Raw genomic sequence first — 11,415 nt, 5'->3', positions numbered from 1 at the left:
GGGCAGCGGACACTCATCTGATCTATTTGATGGTAAAAAAGTGAGGAGAAAAATCTGGCGCTAAGATAGTTAACAACTTTAATTCACATTCATCTTTATTCTCCCGCTTTTTGCAGACAAACCTGAATGAATTCATGAAAATGGTTTTATTTCTTGCAGTTATTTCTAATTTTCTCCGGTTCATTGGTTTCTACCAGGAGCTGAAGTTAGAATCTCGTCGTTTTAACATAGAGTGAAAAATGACAACTTGTATGGAAGTTGTCATTTTTTATATTTCATTTAAAAAAAAATCGTGCCATTTTTTTTTTTATGAATGACTTACTTGCAGTGTGAATGCTGGGTCGTGCTAAAATGCGCGTTGATGCGCTGATCGGGTCTGAAGTCTTGTTGGAGCGGAGGGATGAGAGAAGAAAAGACCCGCGACACGTTCAGGCCGCTGGAAGAAAGAAAAAAAAAAAACTACTTCACATCCTGAACGTGTTGGGTTTTTTTTTTCTCGTCAGGTTTGATGGTTTCTCTCTGGTCTGAAGGGACATTTTCAGATGTGTTATCCACAGTATGTTCAGGAGTGGATGTGGGCTGCCTGGAGGAAATATTATGGCTCATCAGTGATGATCATGTTTTAGACTTTATCAGTGGAAAAAAAAGCTTGAAACATAAATTCCAGTGTGTTAGTTTCCTGCTTCAGTCACTGTGGTTTCTGCAGAGAAAGTGAGGGAGGGTCAGAGCCTCAGAGTCCGTAGGAGACTGGAGTGATGCTGATCCGCTCCGACTCATTTCCCCCTCTCTCTCTCTCTCTCTCTCTCTCCATCTTGGTCCTTCCACCATGGCGTTAGTATTTAATTAGAACATTCAAGACTTTTTTTCAAATTTTACACCTGTATCATGAGTCAGATAATATCATCTGAACATATCTTTTTTTTTATTTATATTAAACCACATCACATTTAAATGGGAAGTAAATTCAGTCATTGCTGCTCTGCTCTGTCTTGTGTCTGGATGATTATTGGCTGATGTCTGCTGGCCTTAGTGTGTGTTCGGTGGCTGGTGGTGAGAGTCTAAAACTGGGTTAAATGTGTGTGTTCTCTGGTTTTGGGGTGAACAGTGGCAGCAGATCAGGCAGACGGGTGGGGTTTCCAACATCTGGGCAGCTGTGGCGGCAGTGTTGATTATAAAATTAGTCCAGTAAATATAATAGAACTGCATGGGTTTGTCGGAGATTGCCATCAGTAATTTTAGAGCTGAAATCTGCTTTGACCATGACTTTTTGAAAGCTTGATGGCCGGTGAATGTGTTCATCATTTTGAATAATGAAAATCCCCAGTGAAAGAATGAATGAAGTTGTTGAGGTGAGGAAGTTGAGTCAGAAGCTTTTAAAGAATGTTTCCATTTTACAGCTCACACAAAACAACAGGAATCTGTTTTATGACTCGACTGAGTTCTAATAAAACACCAGATATATTTGCAAACTGATATGGGAAGATTTCTGTTGTAAAATGATTTGCTGCTACTCAGTCTGTAAAATAATTGTATTGTAGTGAAATTCACCTCTAAACTTTATAGACCCTGAATGTCTGGTCATTCAGACCCCTCGCTGAGATCCATTGATTTAGACGTTATAGGAATGTGCGGTTTCCCAGCATGCACCGAAGCATGGAAGCACCTTAGAAATGCACTGACATCCTTTATCCTGATCGTGCCCTGAGTCAGTGCTCACATTAGACATTCCTCAGTGACTCACAACCTCCGTGCAACCTAACGGCCCGACACTTACACTTCTCAAAGACTAGAGGCAGAAGTGACCTGCTGCTGATCGGCACATAATGACTTCACTGTTACTGTCGGCCGGACCCAAGACTCAGACGTTGGCTATTCATCCAATCACTGGGCAAGATGGGTTTAATTCCCATGATCCTCCTCCACCTGTACATTTGGCCAGACTGTAATATAGTGTAGGAATCAGCTCATCTTTTTCTCATGAACATGTAAATTCATTCATTTCAAGTTAATTCAACTTGAATGATCGAATGAAAGAACTTTTGACTCATTGAACTAAGTTTTTAAAGAAACAAAATCAGTGTACCAGACTTCCCAGGATGCATTTTGTAGTTTGTAAGAATTCATGATGGAAACTTGCTGTGTCTTTAATACATGTCGAATTAAGTCAGGGTTGTGAAAACCACGATGAAGGTTGAATTCAGTCTCATTAATAACTGAATCAGTTCACTGGCAGCCGCCTGGCTTGTTGTCTTTGTATCCACTTCAACAGCTGAGCCAGAAGTTTTTCATGTCAAAAGAAAAAAAACTTTTAAAACTTGAACTTAACGTAAGTAACTTAGTTTGACATTGTTATAAAACTCATGTTTTGAAGGCAGCAGGGGAAGTTGAATGAATTTAAATGGATTTATTTTGTAAATTTGCTACATTTAGCAGAAAAAACTGCCAAGTCTAATTATTCCAGACGTTCTTGCCAAAAAGCAGGAATATTAATAGATTATTTTCCTGCTAATTGTGTGGACATGCAGTCAGTGGGACTGGTCTGTGTAGTACAATGACACCTACTGGGAAGTGGCTGAGAAAGCCTGCCCCAAAGTACCTGCATGTACCAGGGTGTATTTTTGTCACCATAATGGGCGACTCTCAAAACTACAATGGGGGACTTTGTTTCCCAAAGTTTATCCTCCAAAACAACTTTGCTGTTCATGCTGGATAGAAATGCCAGGGAGGTCCTGACTCCAACCTTCATCCTGACATGTCATTCATGCACATTTTACCGTTTACAGTTCAACAAGAAGCCAAACATAATGTTAGAGCAGAAATCATGAAACAACCAAAAACATTAAATATCGTTTGGAAACGTAAAATAATAAAATAATGAAGGAAACAGTTAAAACAAGAACTACACTTCAACATCATGGTTCTGCTTTTAACTTTTGCCTTGGAGCTGGTTGAAAAAAAAAAACTCAAGGTTCACTTACTGTACTTGTATTTTCCCGTGCTTTCACAAATTCAGAAGACTAAGAGGCAACCTTTTCAATGCTTTAAGAGAAATGAAAGAACAATACGATGAATACAGGATGAAGGAGCCAGTGAAAAAAGAGGCAGGAGGACAAAATAAAGAAGCGTGCAGGGAAACTCAAAGAAGAAATAGGTAAACAGGAAATACGGATGAATTGTAGAGTCAGAAAGAGCTTTATGGAGGAAGATAGCGACGCTGTCGGTCGCTGCCTCAGAGCCACAGAGCCATGATGGCTAAAGCTCAGTCACCTTCAGTCTTTAGCCTGACAGTCACAGTCGGGTCAGTCATGCAGTATGGAGCCTGTTAAGCAGTCAAAAGTTCAGCGAGGTAACCCGGAGCCAGGCCGGGGAAAAAGGAAAAATTTGCACTTAATCACTACAAAAATCAGCGAAGGCATCGGCGAGGAGAGGGAACTGTTTGGCCCCTCTCTTTTGTAGGCGGGAAAAGCCTTGCCTCAGCACTCTCACCACACTGGAGGCATTCGCAAACAAACAGGCCGCTGCAGCAGCGAAGGCAAGAAGATAAAAGCATGTAACCCTCTGTGTTGCTGAAGCTCATCGTGGATCTAAGTATAGCAATGCTCCTGAGATAACCAGAAAAGCCTGAATGAACAAGTATTTTAGTGTCTCATTCCAAATTAGGGCTTGGACGCAGGCCTAATGTGTTTATTAAGCGGACTGAGGGCAGATTCACTTTGGCTGGAAACAAGGGTATTTCTTGATTTTCTTCTTCTTCTGTGCAGAGAGAATGTGCATTCTTCAGTCTCTCCGCTGTGCAGAGAGGACGCTTCATTAAAGTGGACTTGACAGGACCAGCTGGGTCTCTGCACTCACCTAATTTCTTAAATGTCACGTAAACAGTCATATGAATGCCTCCACATTCCAACAGGTTTTTACGTGTGCCCACTTAAGACAGGAAATGGAAAGGTCACTTTCTGCAGTTCAGCAATATTGAAGATTTCGACTGTTGTTTTCTGTTGTTATTCAAACGGCTTTGACTGAGTGAAGAGTCGTGATTTTGTCTTCCGACGATTATGAGAACGAGATAATGATGATAAAGCGATTATTGTGCCGCGTTATGTTTCGCAATAAATCTCACCCCACCCACAAAAACCATTCCCGCATCCACTTCCTGGTGACGTTAGCAATGCGCGTCGGAGTGTGTCATCTCGAGCAGTTTGTTAGCTCAGAGGCTTTCTATAGTGGAGAGAGACCATGCCTTGTTTGGTTGCTGTCCCATGTTCAGATTTCTTTCACCCGAAAAACTACACAGACGCAACGCTTTTGTTTTGAAATCCGTTTTTTATTTTTTGTTTTTGTATTTTTTGGTAGTGCTTGGTTTATTTATTTATTTATTATAATTGTTTATATTATAGATTTAACTATATATTTAGATATTATGTATTTTTTATTATTTTATTTTTATTTAAGTGATTTAAAAAGAATTGTTTGTTTTTCCAGTGAATTGTCTTTAAAGTTCAAGAAAGTCCACAGCAAAAAAGGCTTTTTTTTCTGAGTTCAAGAGTTTTATTTTAAAAGTTCAATACAAAGCCAATGAGTAATCATGTGAAATAATCCTGATCAAAATAATCGTAAACATGATTTTTGCCGTAACGAGCGGCCCTACTTAGAGGATATGTGTGATGTAAGAGGCTGAACAGTGGCAGGAAGAAGTTTGTCGGTAAGATGGTGGAAACTCATCAATGCAATGATAGGATAAGAAAGTGCAGGGACGGGATGACCTTGATTTTATCAGAAGTCAACTTTCCAGCAGGGGAAGAGGGTTTCCCAGCACAACTGATAAACACTGGGATTATTCGGGCTTGTTGACAAGAGTTGAGAGACACAGTCTAAATATGAGATCCCAGTGCGTCTTAATTAGCTGCTTATTACCAGGAGCTTTGTCTTTTAAACACAGTGTTCTTTCATCCTTAAAGAGGATGTACTGATGGTTAGCAGGAGCCCAAAAGCACATTTCTGCCCAGGGGCCCCTGAGCGGCTTAATGCAGCCATATTATCATACAACACAGTGTATGTGCCGGAGAAGTGAGGAAAGTAAGAGTTTATGACCAGTGAAGCTGTCGGGTTTTATTTATTAAATTGATGGAGCAGATAATAGTGTTCAACCTTTGACTGTTAGCTTCTTCCCACGAGGCTTCAAGAGTAAATTGTATTCGGAGTTTTACAGAAAAGCTCTGCTGCTTGGAAAAGCGCCGGTTGCCTGTGATCGCTCTCTGTATGCGAAACCATGAGGGAGCTGCTGTCAGAGCCACCGACAGAGACGCTGTTGGTGCAAACGCTCTTATCAGATATCACATGTAATGGAGAGTCTTATTAAAGCGATGAGGATTAAAAACACTGAGTACATGATGTCATCTGACGGAGGAGCCACTCACACACATTTAATTATAGAAGCTCCGCATCCTAATGAATCACGGGAACTGCTCTGTGTGCTAATTCACGCTGACGGCCAATAACTGTCCCTGACAATGGTCTTTGTGCTCTGTGTGTGTGTGTGTGTGTGTGTGTGTGTGTGTGTGTGTGTAAAAGGTGATAACACTGATTCGGTTCAGGTGCATCGTCAGGTACATTAAGTGGATTAAGTAGCAGGAGTGTGGCTGTAGTGAAAGTGTGTGTGTGTGTGTGTGTGTGTGTGGTGTTGGGGGGGGGGCACCTTTTGATCATCATTTTCCATGGAAAGCACATTTCCCATCCACATTTTCTGAGACAATTTGCTGATTCAAACAGCGCATGGTTGTGATATAAGACAAGCAGAACAGTGAGCTCCCCCTTCCTGTCCATAACTCCAGGCAGCAGCAGCAGCTCAGTGGTGTGCACGTGAACAGCAGCAGCTCAGTGGTGTGCACGTGAACAGCAGCAGCTTTTAACACGCTGCAGAAAGCATTCACATCAAATGAACAGTTTTCCTCTGACAGGTGTTGAAATGCATCTGTCTGGAAGAGAGATGCTAAATAGTTTGAAGACAATGTCGGCCGTCCTCTCGACCAGCTTGACAGCTCCTCCAATTATAGCTCTCTGGGCCCAGTGTGTTGTGTGTGCAAATACAGTAGATTGCTGTTCATCAAAGCCGGGTCAGGAAGAATGGAAAGATGTGGCAACTCTGTGACTGCTTCACTGTTTTGACTGAAACGGGATGAGAGGCTTGTTTTAACGCCGCTTGCAACTTGCGAGAGATCTAATTAGTGTCTGAGATGTTACTCGAGGTAACACGGAGGAGAACTTTGTGGAACATGAAAACAGACCAGAGGAAAAATTAGCAGCGATAAGAAGGGAATACTTCCTGGTACATGATGAGGACACAATCTGTAATCTCGCTCAGGAGCTTTGCCGAGGTGGTTCCTGGTTCGGAGGCAGCAGCCTTCATCACACGCTGCCGCCAAAGCTCAAAGATTTCACAGCTGAGATTTAAAGTGTATTTTGTAAGCGCGGTAAGGTGTACGTTGTGGAAACAGTTGCTATGTTTCAGTTGTGTTATCACCGTCTGAAACAGCATGCGGCTGTTGTTTTCACCGTGTGAGTCTGTGTGTGACTGTGACGGTCCTGGAGACGTCTCCCGTGGCAACAACTACCGCAGTTACTTCATCAGGTGTTTATGTGTCTGTTCTGTGTGCCTGTGGACAGACTTTGTCACCATGGCAGCGTCACAACCTCACCAAACCTTACGTGTGTGTGGTTGAGAGAGAAAGAGAGAGAGAGAGCAAGAGAGAGCACAGAGGGAAAAAAACAAGAATGTGCAATGATAGCAATATTAAAAATAATGATAGTAGCGGCAGTAACAGCAATAGTAATGTAATGGTAATGGTAGTAATGTAATGTAATGGAGTACTGAGGTGATCACTGAACTGCAGAAGATGGCTTGTAGTTTTAAGTATTGCAACTTTAAAGGAATATCCTCAGTCTCCTTCAGTTCACCGCTGATGGGAAGGTTCAGTAAAACAACAGAGCAGTAAATCCACTTCCTGTAGCGGAGCTTCAGAGCTGCGACGAGGCAAAAGCACAACACAGAGGTGGTATATTTAGATATGGTGTGGAGAGCTTGTTTGGTACATGCTTAATATAACAGTAGAGATCGCTGCAGGAGTATGTGGTAAGTTTTACAATCCATCTTAACTCCAAGCTGAGTACAGCTGCCGTCCTCCACAGAGGAGTGCTGACCCAAACGATGGATTTCCTGTGGTGAATTCTTTTAAAGTCTTGTTATGTTTATGTCACATCTTAAACTCACACTGCAGCTGCTATAGAGAAATAGCACGCAACTTTCCTTATGGAGAAATGCTGCATCAAAAGTTATCAAGGCAGAGAAGAGGCAGCCTGGCACCACGCCGCCCTCGCTCCCCTTCTCCGTTCATGTTATAAAGAGACTGAGGAGCAGGCAGTAAAGCTGGAGGTGTGAGAACCTGACAGCGCACCTGGGATCACCTGTGGACTGTACGAAGCTAAAACGGCAGAAACACAACATAACATGTACGTAACACGTAGCAGACGAGCGACGAGGAAGAATGTTTACCGACACGTTGTTTCGCAGGCTGTGAAAAAGGCAAACACTTGGAAGCACTCTGCGTGCACGTGACCGTCTTATGTGCTGGGTGTGAAGTGCTTCTCATCACCAGCCTTTGTCTGCTGTGATTGGAGGTGAAAGGAGAAGCAGAAGTGAGTGAGACAAAGCGCATACGTTGGCTAAAAGTACTTTGAAACACAATCATTAATCCAGCCGCAGCCGTTGATCGTTGTATTTCCCAGCATCTGTCTGCAGGGGCTGTGGAAAACAGCTGGATGCTAGGAGAGCACAAAGACAGAGGTTATGTTGTTTGCTTTTATTCCTTTTGATAATGGCTGACTTTCATTGGATTGGACCGGACAGGACATGCTGCTGTAATAAAACAGGCTGTATTTCAAAGAGCTTTTATTGCTGATGGGCTGTCACTGTCAGTCTTTACATGTTGTCTGGCCCAGTTTTTTATCTTTTTTATCTTTATTTTTCTGTCATTCTTTAAAGAGAAAAATATTTCAGATTTTGATGGAAATGGAACCGTAAATCCTATTTATGTCAGTTATACGCATAAGCTGATGTTTGATATTATTGATTATTGAATATTGCCATATATATGCCACCATATGCAATGTTTTAAATCATTTTTTTCTGCTCTCACTCCACTGCTCTCCTTACTGTACATTGAACCTTGGAATGTGACAAATAAAATTGCTGCTGTTTAGTGGCAGCATCACATATATTTGAAACATAAAATACAACAATCTAATTATTTATTATAAAAAAAACACCTGAAACATAATAACCCCACCACCACCCCTCCCTGCAATGATATCATGTATCATGATATTTGGGTCGGACTGTATCAGGATATTAAATCTCTGATATTGCACAAGCCTGGTCAGTAATGTTAGATGGATGTTGTTGAAGGGACAGTGAGGGTTGTATGAGGTACTTATCCAGTGTCAGTGTTTTACCTGTAGTAGGTCTCGGCTGGCAGGAGCACAGAAGCTGAGGGATGCCCTGCTGGGGAAAGATTTTAACGATTTAAAACATTTCCCAACATCAGTTGAAGAGTTGGTTTTATTTTGAAAATGTTCACCTCTTTATCTTGAGAGTCAGGCTGAGTGAATAACAAGGCGTTAATGGACAATAGATGCCCACAGAGAGCCAAGTGCTCTACACTTGCCATGGCCTCGTACAAATCATGTACTGATTATATACTGTACTGTATCCTGCTCTTTTAGCTACCACCCACTTCCAAGGCAAGTCAACTGCTCAAACACACACAGTTTCACTCCATCCATCCATTTTCCCGACCTATGACTGGTGCAGGGTCACAGGGGGGCTATCCCAGCATGCATCTGTGGAAACGTGGGTTACACAACGGACAGGAAGCCTCGCACTTGATTTCTTAAAGCTCAGATACAGATCTTCTGAAATATGTGAATGATAGGAGCAGCCATGAAATGTTTATCTCAGTAGAAGAAACACAGAGAAAAAAAAGTGACTGAGGTCAGCAGGGCAACGCACACTGGTGGTGTTTAGTACACACACATGCATATAAGACGGAAGGCTATGCAGCACAGTCAGTGTGTGTTGCACTTTTTCTTTGGAAATCACTCAGCAGGCTGTTATTTGTGAAGGAGTTTGTGTGATAGCGTGTGATATGAATAGAAAGGGTTTTGAATCATATTGTAAACACCAGATTTATCCAGTGGCTGGTTTATGTGCCAGTTATAGAGAGATGAAATGTGGATTGAAGAGATGTTTGTGGGTGTAATCATATTGTAACATATTACAATTGAACACTACCACAAGCTATCGCCTCCACAATTACCATAAAGTTGAATAGCACCTCTCAAATACTCTTTCAGGAAATACAGCAGGACTTGAGCTGGGTGCGTTTGTCTGTGCTCAGTGTTTACAGGTTAGTCCAACAGTCCCTCCATCTTCATCAGCTGGGTCTGAGCCCGCCTGCTCACCAGGGGGCTTCATATCTGTCATTTTTGGACGTGACATAGAAACGAGTGGCCTGGAAGCTGGAGCCGGCTGAATATGAATATTTGATTGTGATTCCTGGAACGAGTTGATTTTTCTCATTTGGCTCCTAAACTGCTTCCAAATTGGATTCATCCATTTTCAAAAAGGGGATGAAGATAAGAGGAGACTGGGTAAGACGAGGGGTCGGATGTATAGACGAAGCCTGCGACGGGAAGCAGGAGAATGGGAGCAGATATCAGACGTCGATCTCAGCTGGAGGCTTCTTTAAACTGAGCCTTGTCCTCTCGGTGTCTTTTTACTCTTAAACGTATCTTTGCTCCTTGCACAGTCGCGTAAACACACACAGTGGTTTATAAGGGGAGACACTGGCACATTTGCATAGTAATGGCCTGCTGCATTCCACAGGAGAGTGACAAAAGCATTGTCTCCGTGTGTGTGTGTGTCCCTGCTGTTTCCTGACTCTGTGGCAGCCATAAAACCGGGTTCTCATGATAAAAATGTCCTTGTGAATGAAAGAAGAGCAAACAAAGTGTCACTACAAACCCTCATAAACACCGACACACACACACTAACAAAACACAGCGCTTTAAAACAAGCCTTTATACTGACAGACGAAGTCAGACTCTAGGAGCCGAGTTTACCTGTAGCCACCTGAACAAGTAAATGTTGGTTAAAAATCTTTGCTCCTTGTGTTCAACAGTGGAAATTCTATCAATGAACTGTCACTGAAAGTGAGTGAGTGTGTCTAATGATCCCTGCTGAAGCAGCTCCTACTGATGTGGGACTAAAGCCAGGGACAAGTCATAATAAAAGGACTTATATAACCATTATGTCAACACAGCCACCAGCGGAGCATGTGAAGTGGAACTGGAAAAGACTGTGTGAACGACAAGGACAGTCTGAGCAGTTACACTGTTTCTCCTCAGGCTCTGAGCTTCAGCACCTTCGGTTTGACGTGAACTGAAGATACATGAAAGAGCAGCTTTAATTTGAGCAGCTTCACATCGATATAGGAAGAACTCTGTGTGATATACAGCACAGCCCGTTAACACAGCACGTTCGAGACGGGAATATCACCCCTTTATTCCACCTCACTGTTCTTATTAATGCTACATGGGATGAGGAGGAGTTTGAACAGCCATGAAATTTTGGCCAAGTGTAATATCCAAATCGCAGGAGCTGCAAGTTTTTTTGATAAAAGGTAAAATGTGTCACACTGTTGTGCGTTGTCAGCACTATAAGCGTTGTGTTGCTACAGAGACGCCCCGGCCTACATATCATATACTCCAGACGTAAAGGAAACATGTTCGTTTGGTACAAGACCAACAAAAATCAGATCATCATCATTTTTATTTTTTTCAGTGAAAATGCAAAAACAACCTTTCCAACTGAAATCACAAAAATGGGAGCACTTAGAGGAAAATCTAGTGCTACGAGAACTTATTATTCCCTCTATTTCCAAAAAAAGCTAACCAACAAAAAACAACAAAAAAAAGATATACTTGCTGTTGGTCTCTGTTTTAACTGGTTGTAAATCTTTGGGTTTTAGACTGTTGGTTTTGGGAGGTAGAAATCTGTGGAGACACAAAGGTTTCGCCCTCAACACAATTAAATTGGGCTTTTTAGTTGAAAATATTAAAATATAATTTTTGATTAATGGAAACAATAATGAACAGATGGATCAATAATAAAGATGATGGTTGGTTGTGTCCCTTGTGTGCTGCACCTCACCAGAGGAATACACTGTGATGTCACCTGACAGGATTTCAGGTCAATGATTTTCCGCTCTGTCCCCTGCTGTGTGTTGGGTCTGCTGGTGTGTGATAAAGGCCGTTCCCAATGTGTCAGGTCTCTCATCTTCGTCAGTGCTGCTGACCCCCCCC

General features: G+C 42.2%; 1 protein-coding gene across 1 annotated transcript in view; it reads left to right on the top strand.

Annotated features, from left to right (window-relative positions):
* The window catches only part of LOC111648340 (cadherin-6-like), a 91,613-nt gene that overhangs the window by 260 nt on the left and 79,938 nt on the right, over positions 1–11,415 (top strand). The gene's annotated exons all lie outside the window — the stretch shown is intronic.

This window comes from Seriola lalandi, unplaced genomic scaffold, assembly GCF_002814215.2.
Source record: "Seriola lalandi dorsalis isolate HSWRI2012SDOR001 ecotype SW California unplaced genomic scaffold, Sedor1 jcf7180002054981, whole genome shotgun sequence".
Lineage (NCBI taxonomy): Eukaryota > Metazoa > Chordata > Actinopteri > Carangiformes > Carangidae > Seriola > Seriola lalandi.
This window is presented reverse-complemented; position numbering and strand designations above follow the sequence as displayed.